Below are 24,389 nucleotides of genomic sequence, written 5' to 3'. Positions count from 1 at the left end.
GCCCCTCTGACACCCCACTGCCTGTTGACCTAATTTCCACTTACAGACCTTTGTAACAGGCTGATGACAACTCTCAACAGCAGAGTTTAAGGATTAGCATTAACCAAACAATTCTGTCAAGTTCAAGTGATTCTTGCCAGACTCAGTGCTGACCTACTCTTCACACCCCTCCACCTTCACATCACTGCCTTGATCTCTAAGATGTCAATTAAAACTAGTTTCTTTCAACCACCTGCTGGCTCTGCTCCACCACTGGTGTCTCGACTCCCGTACAATCATCCTTTTATTTCAACATGTACAGACGCTCTGTTACTAAAATTTCAATCAGAAGACAATTAATTGATCATGATCAGGGAAAAGAAATTGAACTTAACTTTTTGTACTGAGAACAGTAAACTGAAATTGGATACAGTGTCACACTCCAGTCAGTGGTTGCCCTGTTAGGGCATCAAGCTGTACCAGGTTATGACAAGCAGATGTTAATCTCAACACTGAACACCAAAGAACACATCAACTTCCACGCAGCTTATTTTTACCAAGGGACGTCAGAGAGCTGAATGGTCGGTTCAAACACCGGCTCCTTCACTTCTATTTCTGCACAGACATCACAAGTAAACGTGGCACAGATGTAGCTCTCTCCTGCTGCTCTGAGCGACAGAATAAGGCTAGTACTGGAACAGACAACAACAACCACGACCAAACACTGAGGCTGCGCTTCAGGCATGTGTGTATGCATGTAAATGTGTGTGTGGGGTGGTGGGTTGGTAGCAAGGCAGGCCATCTGTCCTGGCCTATTATGTCCATCACAGGAGGCCGTTCCACACACACAAAACCTTATAGATGTTGTGACTCACGGTCACAATAAAGTCCATGACTAATTGTGGACTATATTTTCATTCATGCCATTGTTTAATGGGTGTTTTGAGGGAATATTGCATCTTGACATCATTATCAGTGGGGGAAAGTGGCAACATGGCAAACAGACAGAGGGAAGGGCAGAGTGGTGGCGCACAGAGATGACACGGCAGATGGTTGATTGGAGATTATCACCGTGGGAGTAAACACCACGAAGCCAATTAGGGCAGGGGACTTTGACATGCAGATAGTTGGAGGGCCAATCAAAATTTTTCATACTTCTCATGTTTTCCAGACTTTTAGAGTTTAAATCTTAAAATCTTGAATCTATTACTGGACAAAAGACTCAAAACTGCAGACTTGATGAAAACTTTTAACCGCTGATTATGGACCTCTGGGATGTTCTTTTAATCATGATAACCTCCCTGGAGCACGCGCATGTGTGTGTGTGTGTGTGGGGAAAAAATGGTTAGGGAGTCTAGTGAGAAAAAAGCAAAAAAAGAGACAGTTACAGACTGAGACTGAAAGACAAAGAGAGAGGCAGAATGTAAGATGAGTCACACGCAAAGCAAACAGAAAAGAAAGAGGCAGCAGCAGCAGAGAGACAGAAGTTAAAATAGAGAGCTGACTGTGACAAAAACATCAAAACAGACCTCGAACTTTCTTTTCTACCTTCCTTGTTTTCTCTCCATTTACATTTTTGTGTTTCAACTCATTTTTTTGCTTTCTGTGCCTGCTTGAGTAAAAGTCTCAACTCACCGTTGTACAGTACAATATGTGTTGCTGTCAGTCCGCTGAATAACAACAATCTTAGGAAGCATGGATATCGCTTTCTTTCAAAGTGACTATACTCCTTGGACAGCTCTCTCATTTTGATTTTATGTACAGTATATAAAGTATACTTACAAACAGATCACAGCAAACACATGCACACACAGTGTTGGAAAGAGCAAAGTGCTGATGGGAAGACGCACACACCTGAGCTGAGGCTCATTGGTTTTAGAAGTATCAAAGCTTCTTTGGAACCAGAAGTTCAGATTGCACACTGGAGACTTAAACACACTAAACAAGCTGTGTTGTATTTAAACTGAATGATCTTTCACATAAAATTGTGCTGAACACAAATGCTACTAAAACTTGTGATTGAACTACTTTGAGTCTGTGTTGTAAAGCTTTGTTTTGATGGAGGCCAATTAGTTTCAGTGTGGAGAAAACAGGACTTGTGAGTGAATGTTTGAAGGGCATATGAAGAGAGTGAGCAAAGCAGTGAGAGAGAAAGGTTTATGCTAATATGTGTCTCAGTGCTGCTTCTTGTCCTGGATCTGCTAGGCCTAGAGGAGTCAATCCACAGAGTGAGAATCACATGTGACCCATGGAGAAGCATTTTGCCTGACAATGGGATGATGGACTGTTCTGCTGCTAAGAATATGCAAATATATTACACATTTCTGCGGTTTAAGGTTCAAATTTAGTCTGGTCCAAATTGGATACTTCTTTTTGGAAGAATGGGAAAAGATGGCACATAACATAAATAGAGATGAAAATCAGCATTATGCAGTTACGCACAAGTCTGACCTGTAGTGCACTGTGGCAGGCTTCAGCCTTGCATTTGCACATACACACACACACACACACACACACACAACTTGCTCTGCTTTCTGCTACTTTTACATAATTATGTCCATAATTACAAGAACTGCACTGTTGTCAAACCTTAAAACAAGACTGGCTGCAGCATGTTAGTGACTCTATGAGGATGTACAATACTAACATACTCATGTTTAGCAGGTTTGTTTCCCACCATCTTAGTTTAGTTTGTAAAACATTTGCTAATTAGGATGAAATGCTAGTCTTCAGCTAATGTCGCATCTTTTGCCATAAACTACATCACTGGACAAATCAAACATTTCACTAGATGTTACTGCACAAATACACAGATTGCAATTCTGAAAGGCACTGTACCAAATTTAATGACAATTGTTGAGATGTTTTACCTAAAACCCCAAATTTGAACTTTATGGTGATCTTAAAAGAATGTCACAATTCCCATCCTGGGCTTTGTATTTTCCAAAAAGTTCTGTGAACTCATATTCCCAATCCAGTCTCCAGATGTCCTCAGACATTCACCTGGACTCTGATTCCACTTCTGATCTCTTTGTTCTCTTACAGATTGTGTAACGTGCATCTTGTAGCCTCAGTGGTTGAGCCACTGTGCCCAGGTTTTCCTCATTTTTGGATTCCTTTTCTGTTTTGAAGATTTGTATTTAGTCCTCTTCTGACTCCCTGGACTTCTAGTCTGGATTCAGACTGATTACATGCATGTTTCTCATCTCTATTTATACTCTGTTTGAATCTTGGATTTCATCTTGTTCTGGTTCTCTGGGCTTCTAGCTTGGGCGTTGGCACTTTACATGTATGTTTTCTGATTAAAATGTGAAAAGGAAAAAAAAGCAACAGGATTACTAGAGTCAAAATAAATCAGTGTCTCAGAAATGCAAATTTTGTACCAGTAGTAGATGTACATGTATTAAAGTATTAAGCTGGATAAGGGAACAATTTGATCCAGTGGTGAGGCCAGAGGAAAGGTCAAGTCATCACCAAGTTAGGATTCATCTTCTAGACACCATGAATACATGCACAAAACTTTCTGCCAATCCATCTGTGATATAAAGTCCACTAAAAAAATAAATGTCACCGTTTGATATTGTATCCCTTGAGCAACATCGCTAACATATTTAATAATCCTACTAATGAACACTCATCACTCATTAGTGACAAAAATATAACAATGTTGTGGAAGAGCCCATCTGTGTTCATGCCAAGTATGAAAAGGTATTATCAGTATAACTTTTCCCCTCCAGTCAGAATGTGACTGGTTGAGGCCAGCAGAACACTGCTCTTCAGCAACCCTTCCAAGCCTAATTAAGATACTCGGCTGATTACAGACTTGTCTGATTAGGTTGTTCATTAGGTTTGCCCAGGGTAAGAGCTTTCACATCAGCTGCAGACGATCTTTGATATCCCTGAACAACACCAGATGGGTATGAGTTTAATGGAGCTTAATGGAGCACATTATCAGTCTTTGATCCTACTTAAAAACACCATCAACAAGTATAGGTGGCTCCTGATCATTCACAAGCAACACAGCCAGACTTCAGATTTTTTTCCTGCTGTCCCCACCCACTATATCAAGCCAGATTGAAAGACAAAGCTGCCAGGCTCCCCTCCTCGTCCTCCTCCCCCTCTCATCTTATTTCTTCTCGTCTCGCCTGATCTGTCAGCGAGTGTCTCCGAGCCATCACTCTGTCTGACAGACGGACTCTCACTGAGTCGTCAGTCACTCCACTGCCTCTCTGCAATCGTCATCTCCTGCCGGCAGGGACACCCCCTGCAACACAGCCATTGCACTGCAAATGAAAACAGGCCCCTTGTCTCCTGAAACAGGAGAAACATGAGAAGAATATTCCTACTGATTAAGGAGTCTCCCTTGTCATGTGGTCATTTGCATTGCTAAAAGCGGTTGTAAAGTGAATTTTAATAGTCACGATGAGGTCTGACCTTGAAGGTGGAGAATGTATTTCAGCCTTAATGAGGTACAACACACTCTGCCTCTTGAACTGGTATAAAATAGATAGACTTCTATCCAAACCATTACTTTTTAACTAAGTACTTTATATAAACATATAAACCAGTTAGCCAAATGTTAAAAGTTGATAAAAATTGTTATAGCACCTTTTGAGCCTGTCACGCTCAGTAGGGGGAACAAGACTGCAAAGCCACATCTCATTCACATGGTGTAGCAGCAGTGTGAACCAACTTTAAGAGATCAAAAAGAGAATTCCAGTTCCAAAACAGGAGGGTGTCATCATTTATTAAATACAACCCTAGAAAAAGAACAAGGTCAGTAAAGTAATACCAAACTTGTGTCAACTCAAACATGTTTAAGAAAACCGTTGTAATAAATTGGCTTTTCTGCAGTGTTTTGTTTGTGAGTTACGGCAACTTATGTTTTGCCTTTGGTTGCATGTCTCTTAGAGCAGATTTTCATTCAGACTGTAGCAGTCAGATGGAGATGCAAAGTTACAAATGCATTTTTCCTTGAAGCATGACGAATAGCTGCAGAACACTTGAAAAACATAGCAGTACAAGGGAGGCATGCATATGTGTGTGTCTGTGTATGACTGCATTTGCATAAAAAGATAGCTATTGTACTCTCAATATAGATATATCTACCAGAGCTATGATGGTTTCTAACGTGCCAGTGATGATTGATGGTCAGCTAAAGGGATGGAATAGGTGTGTGTGTGCATCAGCTTTTGCATATCTTTATGTTAGTTTGTGTGTTTATATCTACACAACATATGACTTTGTTTATTCTCATTTTGTTTTTGCCCTTTTGCTCATTTCTTCCATCCCTGGTGTCCCTTCATTGCTCCAGTCCACCCAATTGTATAGATGCATATAGCACATACTGTATATAACTTTGTATGCTATATTCATGCATTTGCCTATGTGGAGCTGAAATCAAACCATAAAAAGAGAGACTGAGTGCACACTAAATACAAATTTCAATCACAATGCGTTGCTCTATGAGTTTTCCACCGATAAACCCAAAGCATTTGTTGCAGAACCAACTTTATAGAGTAATGTACCAAATAGTAGCTCCACAGTGGCAGAATGGAAATGCATGTACATAATCTGCACATATGTCTGTTTTATGGGGAGAGATTCCAAATATATTTTGCTAACTAGACTCTGAATGTTGCTTTCTTTTTCTGTTTGTTCTCTCAGCATTTTTGTCTTCATCAAAACACTCCCCCTACTCTCTTTTCCCTCAGTGTATATTTTGACCAATTATGGTCTTGAGTAATCAAAATCAATACCCTGTTAGTCATTGCTCCAGCTCGTCCTGAACCAATAAAAGCAGCTCTTCTGACAACAAGTGACTGAAGGAATAAAAATAACTACAAAACCACCAAATACAGATGACAATGGTTAGTGTGATGTGTTGTTTGAAGTGGCACCAAGTGCAGTCTCCAGTTCAAACATTCAACACCGCTGCTCACACAGATACACAAAGTGACCTTGTTCTGGCTGTGTATCCACTGATGGCAGTTTTTGTGTGTATCAGTGTGTGTCTACGTTGTTGAGAGTTTACATGTTTGAAGGATTTCCATGTGGGCAGGAACAGTGTGCTAGGATGATGAAGTGTTGATCTAATGAAGCTGTGCACGTGTGTATGCAGTGCGCACACATGAATCTAATAGAACTCACTGTACCCATGTTATTAGCCTATAATAGGTTTGTACTATATGAAACTTCAAGCAATTATAGCAAATATTACTAGTTATACATGCATGTAAATAAGGCAGCTGTCTCGTTAGGCTATGCCATAAATATCTAGACAGATTGTGATAATCTTCTGTAAAAGATAAATCATTCCTGCCAGATTTTAGTCTTTAACAAAACAGCTTTGTAGTTCTATAGTAGCTAGCCTTCATCTAGAAATGCCAAGGTTAGCCTGTTTATAGCAAGATAAAATCTGGATGATATCCATTAATCTGGTCCATTTCAGCCTCACAGAGATAGTGCTTTCCTTTAAATGATGAGATTATTGGTACAGCCCAAAGTCTGGTGATTTTGGTTGATTTGTGTGTGTTGTGAAGAGGATTGAAGTGGTTCAAATACACCACGTTATTGTAAATCTGCATGCAGCACGAAGATTTTACTAAACATATTTGTATTACTACTGAAAATGTCTGTCACCACCTGCAGGCTCATAAGATAGGACTGAATGGTTTTATATCATGTTCATGGATCTGGAGTATAAATTCCAATTCATGAGTTTCTGTGTCCACATGGCCTATGATGTACGTTCTCTCACAAGTCTGCACACTGCGTTGGATGGTGTTTCTTTTGGCCATGATTCAGTGTCACTGTTTCTGCTGGGATGTGCTACTCACTGGGAAACGTCATATTGTACTGTATATCTGCAATACAAGACATTTTCAACAAGTGCATGTAGTGTTAACTAACTCCAGTAATGTGTACATATTGATTTCTTATCAAAATTCAATCAAAACTGAAAATGTGCGTTCTTTGTGCTCATAGCTCTATAGCTCATGATATTGTGAGCTATAGAGGCACTACTGCACCCTGTTTACTTATTACTAATGTGTGTGTGCCCATGTAAGGTGCATGCGTTTGTGTTTAGAGTGTGTTCATAATGACAGTCATTAGTTATCAGCATCTGTCTCCTTGCTGTATCCCTCCACAAATTGCAGACCAGCAGCCCTGTGCTGACATTGAGGCCAGCTGTTCCAGTCTGGTCTCATGTGATTAAAACCAGAGAAGGGGTGGGATGGTTTTCCCAGGGCAAAGAAAATATGAGTGGAGAAAACATGGCTGCCTCTTTACAAAGGGCCAGCACAATACTTTAATGATCTCACACCTCTGTTTCATCCTCCCATCCCAGATGCCCAAAGCAGCCAGCCAACATCTGAAGTTCATTTTTATCTCTTTGGTTTTCACATTTCCTCCATTTTCTCCTGTCCTTCTGTGTCCTGTTTCTCCATCTGTTTCATTCTGTCCATGTCCTTCATTCGCTTTCCATCTTGTTCTCATCTCTACTTATTACTTATTGACCATCTCTGTGTCACTCTCTGTTTCTCTCACCCTCTCTCTTTGTGGCTCAACATGGTATCTATGAAGACAAATGTGACCCCAAGGATACATGATACTGTGTCTATTTTCCAGGTCAATCTGCCACCATGTAACACGGACAGATCCTCTCTTAAATGGAGAGACAGAAAATGAGAAAGGAGAGAGAGAGAGGAAGTCTGAGGTTCAACAAAATAAAAATAGATTATTATTTTCTGCACAATCATCAGGTAGTGACAGCTTTATATGTATCTAATCATAATGTAACCAACACTTCACTGACGTCTCCAACCAGTTTGTTATTGTTACCTTTTATTAACTTTAATACTTTCCCATTTCTGTATTCTGTATTGAACCATTCCCTTCTCTGTACTCATCAGAGATACAATTTTATAATACAGTGACACCACCTCATCAAATAGCAAATCAAAAATGATCTAAAACACTTTGTGAGTATAATAAAACTGAAAGTAAGTGCACCTGGAACGTCAGCAACCATCCATCACAAAATAGTGTGGCATCACTGCAAGTGGAACAATGTGATTCAGAAAAAAGGATTAACTAATTGGTTTTTCCAGTGACATTGTGATGGAAAATGGAATTGCTGTTGAAATTATTTCCACTTGGCAACATAGTTTTTCAAGTGAAGAAAAGTTTACATTTTTGTGAAAAGTGTAGACACTTCAGGTCCTGAGTCCCATGGTTTAGGCAACAAAAGCACTTTGACTAGCAATGGACTGTATTCTTGCTTATATGTCAATACAACAGAAATGTTGCTATCAGAGACTTTTTGTCTGTGTAAATCAAGTACAATAATTTAAACAAGGTTGTTTTCTCTGCTTACTTCTGACGAACTGGTGAGTTTTGTTTAAAACCTGTCTGATCATCTAACCACTACTGTGTACAATAGCTTAGCATTCCCAGATGGATGCAAGTACTGTAAGGCAAGTACTGTTGTATCAATCCAATGAACATACTGTACAACACTAATAAATACTGTGCATGGCGTCAATAAACAGATGTTGATGCGTGTGCAGAGAGGAATGGATAGTTTGAAGGTGTGTGTTTGTAAGTGTGTGTGCATTGAGTACAAGGCAAGGTAACCCATTTCGTTGTGACAGTAATTCTGAGGGACTGTATTGATTGGTCCTGATGGACGACAGGCTTTATCAATCAGAAGGACGCTGGTCTCTGTCCATCTTTGGCTCTGTCACTATCATACAGATAAACACACACAAACATGTACATAGAGGCCACATCACTGGATAGAAATAGAAAGTAATCACATAGTAAAGTGATTAGATGATATTTTCTGTCTTCAGCCTATGAACCATCCTGCCATGCCCTTGTAAAGTCCACTGTGTTTTAACGACTGAAAAGGGAATTCAGTGGCAGCTCACTTCATCATAGCCCTGCAGGAAACAGTCCCTCTTCATTCTCTGGATGTGCTCCACTGCAAATGTGGTTCATTTTATGCCATGGCCAAAAATGAAAAGCTTTCTTTAAAAGATTATCTTCTGCCAGTTCTGCTTCATGGGTTTGGCATTTTCACCTGCCATCCACATTAAAAAGGGAATTATTTATATCAATGAATATGATGTTATTGCATGTAGCCCAAGGCAGCATGGTGCTTTAGTGGTTAGCACTCTCGCCTCACAGCATGAAGGTTCGAAACCTGGCAGGAGTCTTTCTGTGTGGAGTTTGCATGTTCTCCCTGTGCTTGTGTGGGTTTCCTCCAGGTACTCCAGTTTCCTCCTACAGTCCAAAAACATGTATGTCAGGTTGATTGGTGACTCTAAATTGCCCATAGGAGTGAGTGTGAGTGTGTGAGGTTGTTTGTCTCTATGTGGCCCTGTGATGGACTGGTGACCTGTCCAGGGTGTACCCCTGCCTTTCACCCAAAGACAGCTGGAATAGGCTCCAGCAGGTCCCTGTGACCCTGGTTAAGGAATAAGTGGGTATAGATGATGGATGGATGTTGAAATCAAGTGAAATTCTAGTAGCATTCATAGTGAATTGTTTGTGTTAAAGACAAAGCCAAAAAATATTTGTCATTTTGTTAATAAAGTTGACTACCTACCGCTCCAGTCATCTGCCTGACATTCTTGCATTTCTATTGGTTGATATTTGACTTAGTCCAGGTGAAGGGGCGGGGCATACTGTGATGGCGACGAAAAGGTTGAAGTTGCAGGTTGTTGAAGTTGTTGGAAGCATGATATAAGGTTCAGATGTTTGTAAGTGCTATATTGAGTTTCCCAGAAGGAAGATGTCTCAATGTGTGTTTCACTTCATACTGTTTTTGTAAGTTGCCGCAGTTTTGCATGTGAAAGCATTGTTGTCGTTTTGTGTTGTTATTAGCTACGTGTTGACGTCGTCAGGTGGTTTGGGGCTAAAACAATCTCGGAGTGAGCTTGTTAAGATGAGAAAAAACACAAGTTTAAGACTGTGATTTATCCTCGATATAGCAGAGGACCGGGAATTGACTCCTTGGGCTTTTGGGAGAGGAGATGACCCGTTCAGCCGTCACATCGTCTGGTTTGTTGGTGATTCCTTCAACGTTTCTCTCCATCCATCGCCAAGTTTTCATCCCCCCTGCCTGTGTTTCAGCAGACTGCTCATTGAACTGGTGAGTAATGACAAACACTTGCTATATTTCTTTTTCAGCTTGCTCAGAAAGTCAGGGCGCCACCGTGTTTGTTTGGTTTGTTTTAAAAGCTATTTGGTTTATCAACTTCAGCTGAAACTTTTGAGTAAAGTATTAATTAAGTTCAGGAGAGAAAAAAGCTTTCAGAGTGTTGTATGTTACATATTTTAAGTATTTGTTTCTTCACAGCTAAATTTATTTTTTAAACATTACTATCTATATTCTTAAACCTGCCATGTCTTTAGTAGTTTTGAAACACTTGCTATTATGAGTACTCTTACTCATGGGTCCTGGCTGTTTTCAACAGGCCCTTGACCCTTGACCCTTGACTCTTGCCATTCTCTGTGGGTTTTGGTGACTTGTAGTTAAAACTTGTGTGTACTCAGAACTTACATTTCATCACATTTTGGTTGATTGCACATGTTTTTGATGGAGTAGGATTTGGGCTGTGTGTGTCTCCCCAAACTGCTTTCAACACACTGTTGAACCTGCTACTTGACCTTTTGGACCACTCCACTGTACTTGTTTCTAGTTACACAGGTCTGCTGCTACCATACATACCAAGTCGTGACCCTCGTTTATGCCAGGGTCACTGTTGGCACAACCTCAGCAGCATGTTGTCTGGCCATGTGGCTGTTTGTTGTTTCAATACCTAAATTTGGACTTGGACACCAATACCTGCCTAAGTATCTCAATACCAATACAGAACAAAAACAAAACTATCAGGAAAAGTAATGGATTTAGAGATGAGAGAAGATGGAATTTAATAAACACAAAACAAAAAAACAGGAGTGGATTCTGTTACTCATGTTGGTAAGTTAACAGTTAAAAAGTTAAATTAGACAGTTGCCCTTTATTTTCCTTGTCAACTCGATGATGAAAAAAGGTTGCTTGTCACAAATGGTAAACGTTAACTATCACATTTGCTAATAACTACGCTGTCGCTAGTCAGCACGTCTGTCGGCGAGCTGCTTTGCCAAGTTGCTGGACGTGTTGGCTCCGTTGATGTGAAACATCTTTTACTGGGAGGCTCTGCAATGTCCACGCGTTTGTCCTGACTGTCGGATACATAAACAAAATAATGCCAAGTTTCATTTTGTGCGTCTCTTTTGTTTACAAGCCGTGAACTGTTTGGAAGAGCACTTGCATCCATGCCTCTCTGTTTTTTATCCTAAAAGGTGCCTGCAGATTACAGAGAGAAGTATCAGAGGAAAAAAAAAACAAAAACGGCCAACACGTCCACTGTGCCCAGAGGGAAGCAAAGCCCTGCACACGCACAGCGCTGCCCGCTGCTGCACAGCAACGGATATATGGCTCTTATTAATTAATCACGTACTGATACATAGCAAATGAGGTATTGCACCGTTTTTAATGGCAGTGTATTGTGACACCTTTCTAGTATCTGTACAGTGTGCAACACCATTGGCTGTCCAATAAAACTTTATTGCTCAGGTGTTAGGTCTGCTGAGCCAGTTGGTTCAGACTTAACAGGTAACTCTCGTCTCATTATTCTCTAATGGCTCTTTAATTGTTTTATCCTTCTTTTTTTTTTGAGCACCTAATTGGTGTCAGCCAGCAGTCCTTTCTGCCCGCCAGTGAGACCAGGTGTCCTTAGAGCACTCTCAGGTATCTGAACTAATTGCCTGCCTGTCTGTTTGCTCTCAATCTGTCATTGCTGCGGCCATGCTGGCAAGAAAGGAAGGAAATTGCGAGAGAACATTGTGTGCGTGTGTGATCCTAGTCAAGGCGTTAACATAGCACACCATCCTTTTGGCGGCAACACGACAGGACCCATCTGCCAGCCAGAAAAGAAGGACCAGTTGCAGCAACGCTGGCACAGAGTGGCACAAACAAAGCTCACCTCACCACCTCCATTTAAGACGTTTCATTTTTTAGCCCTTGTCCTCTGCATTCATCCACTTTTTGCTCTCTTTTGCTACCCTTATCCCCCCTCTGCTCTTCATCTTTGTCCTCGATTCGCGTTTACATTGTTCTCTGAGAGCGATGAGTTACTTGGCTCTCTTGTGAGACCTTGTCTTCTGTCACTGCACACAGATGAGCCCATCTCCTCTCTGTTTAAAATAAAACTTAAAAAACAACAAACAAAACAAATGCTCTTAACTAAACAAACTCATAGTTTGATCCAAATTGTATTTTGTTTTTGCATTAAATCCCTTTTTATATCCATCAGTCTCTCCCTTTATGCCTCTCTGGAACAGGTGGGTGAATTAACACCGTACTTCAATTGATTTACTTCACTGAAATGACAGTGGGAGTTTTGCAAAGCCATTAGTATTGTATTGCAAGCTGCTTTCACTGTATCCTCCACCTCTTCACGGTATGCTGGTTTGAACCCTGGAGTACAAATTAAGAGTTGAGGGTCAAAGGTCAAACAGAGAGATCGGAATCCCAGTGTGTGTTTGTGTGTGTTTGTTGGGTTTTTTGACCACAGACTGGCCAATTGGAAGGTGATTATCAGCCTGTCACTGTTGGAGTGTGACAGATTTTCTTTTCAGGTAGTAAAGAGGCTTTTCCATAGTTACACACACAAACCTGTATTACCAGCAAAAAGACGTGAATGTGCCTGTCCATTAAAACTTTTCTTGCTGATTCATAGTGAAAGCATGAAATTCAGATGCACACACAGATTTACATAAAAAACAAACAAGCAACAAAAAAACCTGATGTAGAAACTCACAGTCTGTTTATACTGACCTACTCTGTACATGTGCAGCCATGTAGACAATAAATGTTTTTCCACAAGCTTAATTTCTTGAGGGTGAGCAGGTTCTGCTTTTACAGAAGTTGTTAGCTGTCACTGGGGCCAACGTACATATGACAGATAAACCACACTGCTTTTAGGAAGACTATTCACCCAGGAACTCTGCAGATTATTCATTGACTCCACTTTCTTCATTTAGTTGTTGTGACGTTATGGCTGTGTCACCGAACACTGTCAAGTCTGGTTTGTCAGAGTGAGACCCCTATCCAGTAATTAGCAAGCTGCTGAATGAGCCAACTGTTGGGACATGGCTGCCAAAATGACACAGCAAAACTGCAGGAAGGCTAATTTTTCAAGTAGACTTTTGATCTTATTTGCAGATCAAATTTTACAGGTATCTCTGTCCTTTTCACAGACCTATAGTGAAAAATGTATAGATGTCCTCTTTTAGCTAATTGCTTTACTGCTTTGGTTTATTATCAGCCCTCTCATCAGGTCAGCCAAAGGAAGCAGCTGTTTTCATCAACAAACTCAAACCCCACTGTACACTACCTGCTCAGCATAGAGGTCACACAGGTAAAATTAGTGACTGGCTGCTGCACATAGTGGAGCATTTAGCAGCTATAGAGTCAGACATTTCTCTCAGGAGTCAATGGTGACCAGAGAAGAGTAATAATTAGACTTAGTGGCCAGAAAAATGATTACTCTATAATTGCTGTATAAATAGTCAACTCTTTGCACTGTTTGGTTAACGTGTAAATCCATTAAGAGGGATGCACCCTGGCAAAATAAATAAATATAAATGTACATGTATGTGTATATTTATCAACAGTATACATTAAAACAATCTCTGTTGTTCCAGGAATTAGAGCTACAATATTTATCTACCAGCTAGTTTGAGGTTTATTTAAAAAAAAACTCAGAAGTGCCATAGGCATGATTAGATAGTATTACTCACAGTAGTCTTGTCTTTAGTCCTGCGTTTACACGACGCAAGTCTTTAGTCTTGTTAGTGATATTCACATAGCACATGTACAATATTTTTATTTGGGACTTCTAAGTTATGTGCACTGTAATCTTATTCATATTTTATTTATCTATTATTTTATTCCATTTAGTCCTTTCTTTTTATTACCAATTCTACCTCTTCGTTACTTATGTTGCCTCTCCTCTATCTTGCGAGCAATGAAAACGTAATTTCGTTCATATGCGTACTTGTGACGTAAAAATGAATGACAATAAAGTTGAGTCTGATCTGAGCATTCAGAGTTTCAATTGCTAAAGTGTACAGGCCACACAGACTACAAGAATAAAAGCAAGGAAAAGCCCCCAAAATACAAGGGATTATGGGAGACAGATGATGACATCTTTTAGCTAGAAGTTATTAATGTTGATGTCACAATAATTCATCTGCTATATTGTTTTATTTTTATGTAACCACTTTGAACATAAGAGAAGATAAATTACAACTCAGCTTCATTGTGATCCATAGTCGTCGCATTATCTTTATACTGAAATTACACACTGGTTAAATGTCTTTAATTATATGGGGGCGTTAAAGGATGTCTTACTATGTCTAGGACACAGCTACTTCGTTGATTCAGGTATTAGCAGTTCTGTAATCATCATTAGTGCCATTATGTCTGTCCCCTCCTTTCCTCTCTTCCACTCCCCACCCCTCCTGATCACCCTACCTCTCCAATTGGCAAAGTGTAATCATCTGAATTATCAATCATGGTGCATTAGGTACCGAACTGTAATACCTGTGCTAGCTCATTATATCAAACGTGATGAATTTCAGTGACTCAAACATTTATTCTGTCACTCAAAGTTGAAATTTTGATTTTGTACACAGCCAGATATAAGTATATGTATGTGTATCAAAATCATCAAACTCAGAATGTATGTAAATCAAAATCTGTAGTGGGAACTAAAAAGATTTTAGTGATTACTACAAGTCATAGTAGTCTGATAATGAGCAGTATCCTCTGAGGTGCATCATGTTTTTGTTTTTTTTTTACATTTTTCCATAAACCAGTACCAGTAGGTTTTTGATGAAGTGTACGTGTCTAATTTTTTTTTCTTATGGTGGTAAAATACCAGGAAAGCAGCTCATGAGCCATTATAGCTGCAGAATACCCTGTCCATCCGCCAACCAGCCATGTTACAGGTATTGCTGACAGCCGGTTAAGTAAGTCAGATTGCTGTTTGTGCAATGTTGTGTCTCGCTCCACTCGCTGTCACCTCTAGCTCATGATACAGAATAGAAATGGTATGATCCAATTCATGGTGTGTAATATTGTATTAGATGATTCTTTGGGTTATATTTAAATCTGTGGTTGATTTTATAAAGACTGTATATGTATAGAGTTAAACAAAAACAGGAATTCCTGTGAATGACAAAAATGACTCTTCCACTTAACAGTGGAAAGCTCAGATTTGATTTGTTCATAGTTATACGAAAAAGATCAGAACTGAGTAAAAAAATAAATCAGATTTGGGCCACGTGAATGTATCTTAAACTAGTGATCAAAATGAATAAGAACTTCATAATAATAACTAGGGTTTCTGTGGGGGTGGATGTGATGTGTCATATTGTGATGTGTAATAAAACATTCTGGATGTAAAGATGTTAAACAAAACTGTAAAACTCATCTGAGACAGATTTAAGTCTCTAAAAACACCTCATTATTCATGGCTCAGTAAGACCATGTGCCTGTGTGTGGTCTTAAGCATATGTTCGGTGTAGAATATTCATGTACAATCTGTATTACACCAGAGGATCATGCCCTTAGGTGGTGCAACAGCCATATGTAGAGCACTGGTGGGCATGTGCCGTCGATACAGCAGCAGCTTATAAACATTAACCGTTAGGATGAGTTTCAGTTTGCAGCAACAGTTTGATGTGATTTGAAAGTTCAACTGTACAAAAATAAAACTTCAGATCATTTATTTAATGCAGTATTAATTGACTTGCCTGATGGCAGAGGAAAAAATTGTAAACACAACTCTGACAAAGGTGTTTATTCTTTCAATAGTGGAACTGTGGAAACTGTTAAGCCATCCAGCAGACATTTAGCAATATTAGTATTTACGTGGAGCTGTGCTGTGGTCAGCAAAAGAATTCACGCTTCTTTTAGCTCTGTTTTGGTTACCACCAGCTCTTGAGGGAAATACAAGAGATGCTAAAACCAAAGAGTCAGGTAATAATTCTCTTACAAGCAACACTTCCCATTACTCATCATTTAAAGCACCTGACTGCAAAATTATGCAGAATGGTTCCTTTCACAGCATTGTGTTATTTGTAAGGATACATTTTACAGGTGCATGTATATGTAAACAGAATTTTTCATTATGTTGCTTGTAGCGATGGAGCTAATTTTATTACCTTTATATGATGTACAAGAAGATTATACATCTGTGTAGATTCAGTAAGCAAAGTGTAATTAAAAATTATAGAATAGTGTAGAAAGATTGGGTGAGATTAGCAGAAAATGTGAAGTGAATAAATGGATTTCAGCAGAGTAACTATGTTGCTATTTTGAAACCAAAAAGGAGACATTACAGTCTTTTCATCTTTAAAAATGAACTGCATTAATTCTCACTTATTCTCTTGTGAGAAACATGTTTTTTATTTTGTTGTTTTTTTATTTAGTAAAAGTCACTCATGTCAGCCTCAGGCAAAACTGTCAGGGTTGGTTTTGTAAACCAGTTTTGATGAGCAGATTGTGAATATAATTGAATTAAATGCATCAGCCAGAGGTTTGTTTGCGGTAAGGTGGTGTAAAAACAAACTCTCATGGCTTCTTGGACATGACCTACTACCCTGTTACCTTACTCTACTTAGCTCTGTCACTTTGATCAACACCTCATCTTGCACTGTCAAATTCTGACCTTCAGTGCTCATCCAATGAGGCTGTTTGTCTGATGGATGTTTGGGAGACACCGGTAGATGGAGAGCTGTGTAATGGTGAGGAGCAGAGGTGTTGTGGTTATCAGAGCAGAGACTTATTTCCTCCTCACCTTTGTTATGAATTGACAGCCAGAGCTCATCTGAGTAAGTAAAGGTGTGCGTGCATACTATAAAAATGTAGTGGGCTGTCAGTATTTTCAGGTGTGTATTCAGTTTTGAAACAGAAACCTTTTTTGCCTGTCACCTTGTTTTTAGATTTTTCTGGTCTCTAGTGACCAAAAATCACATAATGCAGCTTCCATGAATACAAAAACAAGGATTACAAGCAGCTGAATTAGCACTACATCCATACCACTTTGTTACTATGATCTGAAAGCAATTGCTGAAAGCAGCATATACTTATACAAATATCCAGTTTACATTTTTTAAATTGTTGAGGTAAATTATGGAGACTGGCCATTTTGTGTTATTAAATTCTCCTGCTGCCTTCCACCCTTCCTACCCTCAGCCCATCACTCCTGGATGTCTCATACAGTCAGTCATCAGCTATGTGGTGAGCTCTAGGTTGGAGGTCTTGTATCAGGGCAGGCAGGTGGAACTAGGGGTGCTGTTGCTGGCAGACCCCCCTTTTGGGTTCCCATCTGTCTAACCGTAGGGTTGAACTGATCTGCCCCATAATCTGTGTGTGCAGAATTCAGAGCAGGAAGCAACACGGCATTAAATCACCCATGTGGATGCTTTAGGGTACTTGTGTGCTGAGTGTTCGGAGAAATACAGACCTCAGAAAGCTGCAGCTTTGTTTGTGTGTTCAGATGCTTAGTACAACACACTTTATGCCCTACTTGCTGTGCAATGAATGCTGTCCTTTCCATTCCTGGCATTCACTTCATTTTACACAAGGTAAAATGTACTGTCCATTTGCTCTGGAATCAACTTTGTAAAATAAGTCAGAATTAGTCAGGCCAGGGAGCAAACAAACCCAAACCCTTTACATGTGTGATCTGTTTACAGGCTGAATTGCTCTTCTCCTCTACTGGACTTGAATTCATAATTTCAAATATTATACACTTATTATACACATAGATGCTTTAGAGCAATTCTTTCTAGGTGCTTTCCATTTTTTATATTGTTTTCCTGTAAACTCTACAGATTCACTCAGGCATAGCAGTAATTTTATCTGTAATGAGGATCCATACACTAACACCAGTAGAGCCCTCTCTCTGAATTCATCCATATACAAATCATTTGCACTTGCTAATATGTTTTGGAATAATCATAATGCTGTGATTATGTTCACTGGCTACATTAGAGAAAAAAGAAGTGGTTGGTGGATGATTATGTGGGTGCACTTGAGACCAGGAATCGTGTTCTGGCTTCAAGTCTGTTTATTTTTCCTAACTTTAGCCAAGTCATTGTAGTGTCCTTATGTTAACTATACCTTACTAAGAGAGGTGAAGATCAGAAACTGTCAATTCCAAACCACCAGTGTACCCTGATAATTGAATTCTGACAGGTTCCATGTCGGTACCTTTGACAGGATTTTTTTACTTTTGGGTTTGATAGATTAAATTTCCCTGTAACCCACTGAATTGTAATGTAGAGCAGCAGCTTCCTGCAAACTCTGTGGTGAGCCTCTTGATCAAAATTCATACCCAGAATTGTTTCATTAATTTTTAGGAATGAGGTAGGCTGTTAGAAATTAACACTGGTGAAAGAATGGAGGAAATCAGCAGGCGATTTGTGATTATTGGACTAAGCATGCCAAATCACCAGTATGATCATTTCAAACTCCCCCATCTGGTTCTATCAGTCATCTGCCCTGTGGTGGGCTGCAGGTTGTAGGTCATGTATCAGGACAGGTTGGAGGGAAAGCTGTTTCTAGACGACCCCCTTATGGATTCCCATCTGTCTGACAATAGAATCACATTAATGTCTCTCATAATCTGTAAATATTCTGCAATCTGGTTTGGCCCACAGCCTGCAAAAGTCTGTGCCCTAATCTATCTGTATGATGATCTGCAAAAAAACCTACATATCCTACTTGTATCACGTTTTTGCCACAGAAAATGTGAAAGTTTGAGATGGGGAGAGATGGTGTTTTATTTAGAAGCCAGGGGAGATAGTCCTCCTCATCTGTCGACAGCTGCACCTGTCCTCTGTTCGCAGCGACCTAGCAGGACTGACACTTCATCGCCCTGCATGAAGCCACTGTCGGGAACAACTGTAGAAAATGTACTGTGTATGACCGTGCATGTGTGTTTGGCTTGCCCAGCTTGTGTGTGCATCCTCCGGTTCTGCCTCAGGACAGTGTTGTGTCAGGTCACTTTTGGCTCAGTCTGTTTGTGTTTTAGAAGGAGGAGTAATGCAGGTTAATGTTAAGGCAAGAACTTATGGACTGTGACAACAATCAACTACTTAAGGAAAAGACTGTTGATATCTATGTATTTGTTTCGTTTATTGTTTTTTGGTTTTGTTCTTGTCAGATCATTTGGCAAAACATGCTTGCTAGTTGCTACTCATTAGCTCTGCCCTTGTTCATATGGGTATGGTGGTGTAATGCAGTGGATCTGCCCTGTACCTATCAGGAGTGATTGCGTCAGGAGAAAATCCCCTTCTACATCCCAGCTGGTGTGGGTATCTCACCTCTCAGCAACAGTGAGGCTGCTGCACGCGTTTATGTTTGTTTGTGTATGTGTGCAAAAATAATTTCTGATTGCTTGTGTGTGATCAGGCTCATAGTTGTAATATTTGGTAGCACTGGGAATGTTTTGGCTGTGAGCAGGCTGAAGAAAGCGGACATGCCATAGATAAAAGCCTGGCAGCTGGCAGTGCACTGGCAATACAGCTGCCGCTCCCTGCTTGGTGGAGACAGTGTTATTTCTTCCCACATGTATGTGTGTGCAAACTCTGACTTTGAAATTATGATATCACCAGAAATGGTGAATGTATATATTAATATAAAAACATCACCATGTGGGAGATTCACCAGCAATACCTTCCTTGTTTTTGAAGTTACATCTATGTAGCAGTATTACATAATTCCTTGTCTACAAGTTTGCCGTCCTGAACCCATTGGCTTCTATTTTTCTCTCTCTGCTCCTCATTCATTCCCACATCCACATGCCTGCCTGTGATTGCCTTGTGATCTGTCTTAACTCCTGTTCCTGTAAACATAGCCATTGTTCCTGTAGTACTGCTCTGTTGCAGCTCATCTACACTGAAAAAATGTGCTGGATCCTCTGTGGAACCTTAAATAACACCTTTTTATGGATATCTGTTGCTTTCTTCTCAATGAAGAAACTATAGTCTTGACTTGCTCTTTTCTCAAACACCTTTTAAACTGTCTCTTATTTTGTTAAGGTACAAGGTTTTTAATTTCTGTAGTTGATTTTTGGCATCATATAAATCCATGAAGCTTGACTGTATATTTTTTGCTTCTGTGGTGTAGCCACAAAGACAAACTGCAGGACAGTAACAGAGTTTGAGGAGGATTTATTTTCATGGGTTTTACTCTTCATTAGAAATAGATTTTTGAGTGTTTAAAGTGTTTTGGGAAACAAGGTTCAAGGTGATGGTGAAAAATATTGTTCACTCAATTGTTGTCAAATTATACTACTAAAAATAAATCGGGTGATGCAGATATAACTCATCGTCACTCTCGACTGTGTGATAATTTACTTAATGCCGCTACTACTAACACCACAAGTGCAGCTGTGACTGCAGTAGTGATACCTTACTTTTAAAACTGTCAGGTTGAGCAATATTATAGCTAGAGTACTTAGTGGCAGCAAAATACTAATGAAAACTTTAATTTAATAGAACAGCCAAGGTCAATTGTGCCGTCTGCACAGCGCTACACTGACGTGACCTATCCTCTCATACTACTACACATGTACCGCTTAAACATACACATACAGTTAATCACACCTGACATAGCTGTATAATGACCATGCAGCCTTGGTTAAAAGGTTACATTGTCCTTCAACTGATGGGCAGTGTGTGGGGCACAGTGAAGACTAACATACACATTCTCCAGCACACTTCTGTTCCTTCTCCACTGTCCTTTGTCTTGCTTGATTTCTTTTTTACACAAGTAGTTGCACCAAAGATGAGTTCTGTATTGGCTACCTTTTAAGAAGACTAGGAGTATAGCAGTGCATGTTAACATTCACACAAATCCCCAACTGTTAACCTCATGGTGGCACTGGAGGAAAGGCTAAAATCATTTAAGTCAAGCGGGTACATGTTTGTAGAAGATTTTGTGCTGATCCATCCAAGTTAAATTGAAAACTTTGACTGTGCGTGTGTGCGTGCGTGCGAGCGTGTGCGTGCGTATGTGTGTGTGTGTGTGTGTGTGTGTGTGTGTGTGTGTGGGTGCAATGCATCATTGGACCATGAATGTCACTTAAAACTGCATGGTAATCCATCCAGTATTCAATCCACAGCAGTTGCTGAAATATTCCAGTCTGGACCAAAGGGCTGGACCGACAGATTGACATTGCTTTCCTTAGAGCCACTCTAGCAGCATAAAAATCTCCTTTTCAGAATTTCCATCATTTCATTTAATTCTCAGGAACTGTAAGGACTTTAAATATCATGTTTCTAAGCAGACTACCTCCACATTTATAATTAAATATAATGAAAATTATCTGAAAGTATCTTAGTGTCATAAATTCAGATTCATGTTAACAAGTAATAAAACTCTCACATATTCCTATGAAGAAACACCTTCCTGTAGCTTTGTCACTCTTTTTATTCACAGCATTGCAAGAAACATTACAGAGATGCAACTTTCACAAAGAAAAACATGACTGTGTTCACAACTGGGGTGGAAAATTAACACCCTATAACAGCCAAATGTTAGTAAACCTTGGCTGTCTGTGGTACTATATGTGTTACCACTACTCAAGACAGTTCAGCAGGTGCAATTCCCAGTCTAATAACCACTCTGGACATACTACAGTAGAGTTGCTATCACATAATTTACACTCTATTTAATTAAAAAATCTTTGGGCATAGTCTCCTTAGAAACAGGTTATTTAAAGTCCTTACAATGCTTTGAATATTCTTTTGAATATTTTTTTTAACAAGTTAAGACATTGCATATCAATATCACTCATCCATTATCTATACTGCTTATCCTGTAGAGGGACTCAAGGATGCTGTCCCTGCAGACATTGGGGAAGAGATGGGCTGCACCCTGGACAAGTAAAATTGGTGCAGAATTCTTCCTTGTTTATACTAAAATCAAGTGTGAGCTACACAATGAAATAGGCGTGTGTGTGTGTGTGTGTGGGTGTGTCTGTGTGTCTGTGTGTGTTTGTGTGTTCACACAAGGTTTGTTCAGCAATACAGACAGACAGCTCTTATTTCTTCTTGTTAACCTCATGCTTCTGGCTTCTCCCTCCCAGCGAAGTGAGAAAAGATGGTGAACAGAAGAGGAAAGAGAGACAGACGAGTGATGTTTCCATTACTGTCTTGTTCATTTGAGCCCTGCAGGGTAAAATAAGAGAGAGGACTATAATAGACTATTGTACATTTCTGGACAGATGAGTGGAGTCTGAGTACTATTAGTTTGTAGGAAAAAACATTAGAAAGCAGGAAGAACATTACATTTCACATATGTGATGTACAGTAATTCAAGTAGATGTGTGAATTTTTTATATATATATATATATATATATATATATATATATATATATATATGTGTATAATATGCTTTTTTCTCACATTGAGAGACAAGACATGAGTAGAAGACAGATGAAAGATTATTTGAGGGATGTTGATTCAAGAGATACTGTCAAACCCTCTGGTTTGCTTGAGATGTAGCACTTCACAGGGCACATACACCTGAGGTTTACCTGAGTGTTGATTGCTTTTCATGATAAAGAATATGCAAGGTGTTTTATCAGCCAGTCAGCCAGTCAGTCAGTCAGTCAGCGGTGGAAACAGTACGTGAAAAGGAGGACATGTCAGGGTCAAACGGCTTTGATTATTTTTAGAGGTAATTATGCTGATATGTTTATCTCCATTTATAGTCAATAGATCTGTTAAATGGTTGACTTTCATTATCTTGTCAAAGCATAAATTTAAAAAACACTTTGACATAAAGGCAGAAATAGTTCAAAATGAGTGATTAGCTATCATTAAATGAATGTTGATACAGTGTCAGATGTAGAAAACACACTTAGAAATATGTAGGTCAAAGAAAACACTTTACCACTGTATGTATTTTAGTCATAGCACCTTGCCTTACACTTTAGCTACTGTTGATCGTTAAATACTTCTCTACAGCTATTACAATGACTCACAATAAAATTATAATGAGACTATGGAGTAATTTTCATAGTCTCACAATACTGTTCTTGTAGAACTTTAAATACATTCAGTCACATTTTAGCAAAATCCTTTTACAATTTGGATCTTATTTCTAGTTTTGATCATATTTTTTATTGGTTTTTTTCTTTTTTACTTATTCAACAAGTTGTTCACCATAACAGAAGGCCAACATCAGATCAAATCATCCAACCAACCCCCCCCCCTTTTTTTTAAATAGAAAATACTTAACACTTAAGCAACAAGATGCACTATTTTGGCCATTTTAGCCATATAGGTGGTGGGAATAAATAAAAATGGTAAAGTTGCATGTCATTTATCCAAAAAGCAAAGCAAACAAACAAACAAAAAAACCCCACTAAATTCTTCTGTAGAGCTGAGAGGAACTACAGCACTAGGATGATAATTCTGTGTAACATCCAGAGTCGTGGATTAAACAGCTGTTGCTTTACTCTCAGGTCAAATTCTTGCAAAGAAATAAAGTTACACAGGAAGAAGCCTTCTGCAACACAGACGTACCAACAGTGCATAACGTGATTATGGGGAATTAGAATATTAAATGCTGTGCTGCAATTGCTCCCTTACTGTGTGAGTGTTAGTAATAGATGAATACATCAGGCTTTATTTAAATGCAGCAAGGTGAATGGCTCTCTCATCAGAAATGAAATCAGCATGAATAAATAAGCAAACAAACAAGAACAGTGTTCTTGAGAAGCAACTGCTTGCTGGACATAAGTCGATAACAGCGGTTTCCATCTTCCATACTGTGTTGTTTAACAAAAGAAATATGGCAGCAAATGATTTGCAGTGTTGCAGATGAATCCTGTGAAAACGTACCTTGTCTGTTTGATGGGATTTTAAGTGTTGTTCACGCACAATTGCTCCTCTTCTTCTTTCAATCGCTGTGTATTTTTCTCTTTCTCTTTCTTGTGTTGTTTGACCCATCTGATGACCTGCATCGTCTGCTCCTCCTTTTCACTCCCTCCTTCTCTTATGTTGTGGTTGCAGTGTTGTCACAGTGTTGTTGTCTCAGGTTAGCAGTGGATGGCATGGGCTTACAGCAGACAGGTAACAGTGAATGGAGTTCTGGCTAAGCCGGTGCTTTGCACACGGATCACTGGCCGTGCTAATTGAAGCATAAACAGATCCAAAGGCACAAAGAAAGTAATGAAGCATGGCTGATTACACAGTGTAGATGGAGATCCTGCACATCTACAGTGCACGTGCACACACGCACGCACGCACGCACGCACGCACGC

Source organism: Mastacembelus armatus, chromosome 19 (assembly GCF_900324485.2).
Source record: "Mastacembelus armatus chromosome 19, fMasArm1.2, whole genome shotgun sequence".
Taxonomy (NCBI): domain Eukaryota; kingdom Metazoa; phylum Chordata; class Actinopteri; order Synbranchiformes; family Mastacembelidae; genus Mastacembelus; species Mastacembelus armatus.
The sequence above is the reverse complement of the archived record's forward strand: the minus strand, read 5'-3'. Positions refer to the sequence as shown.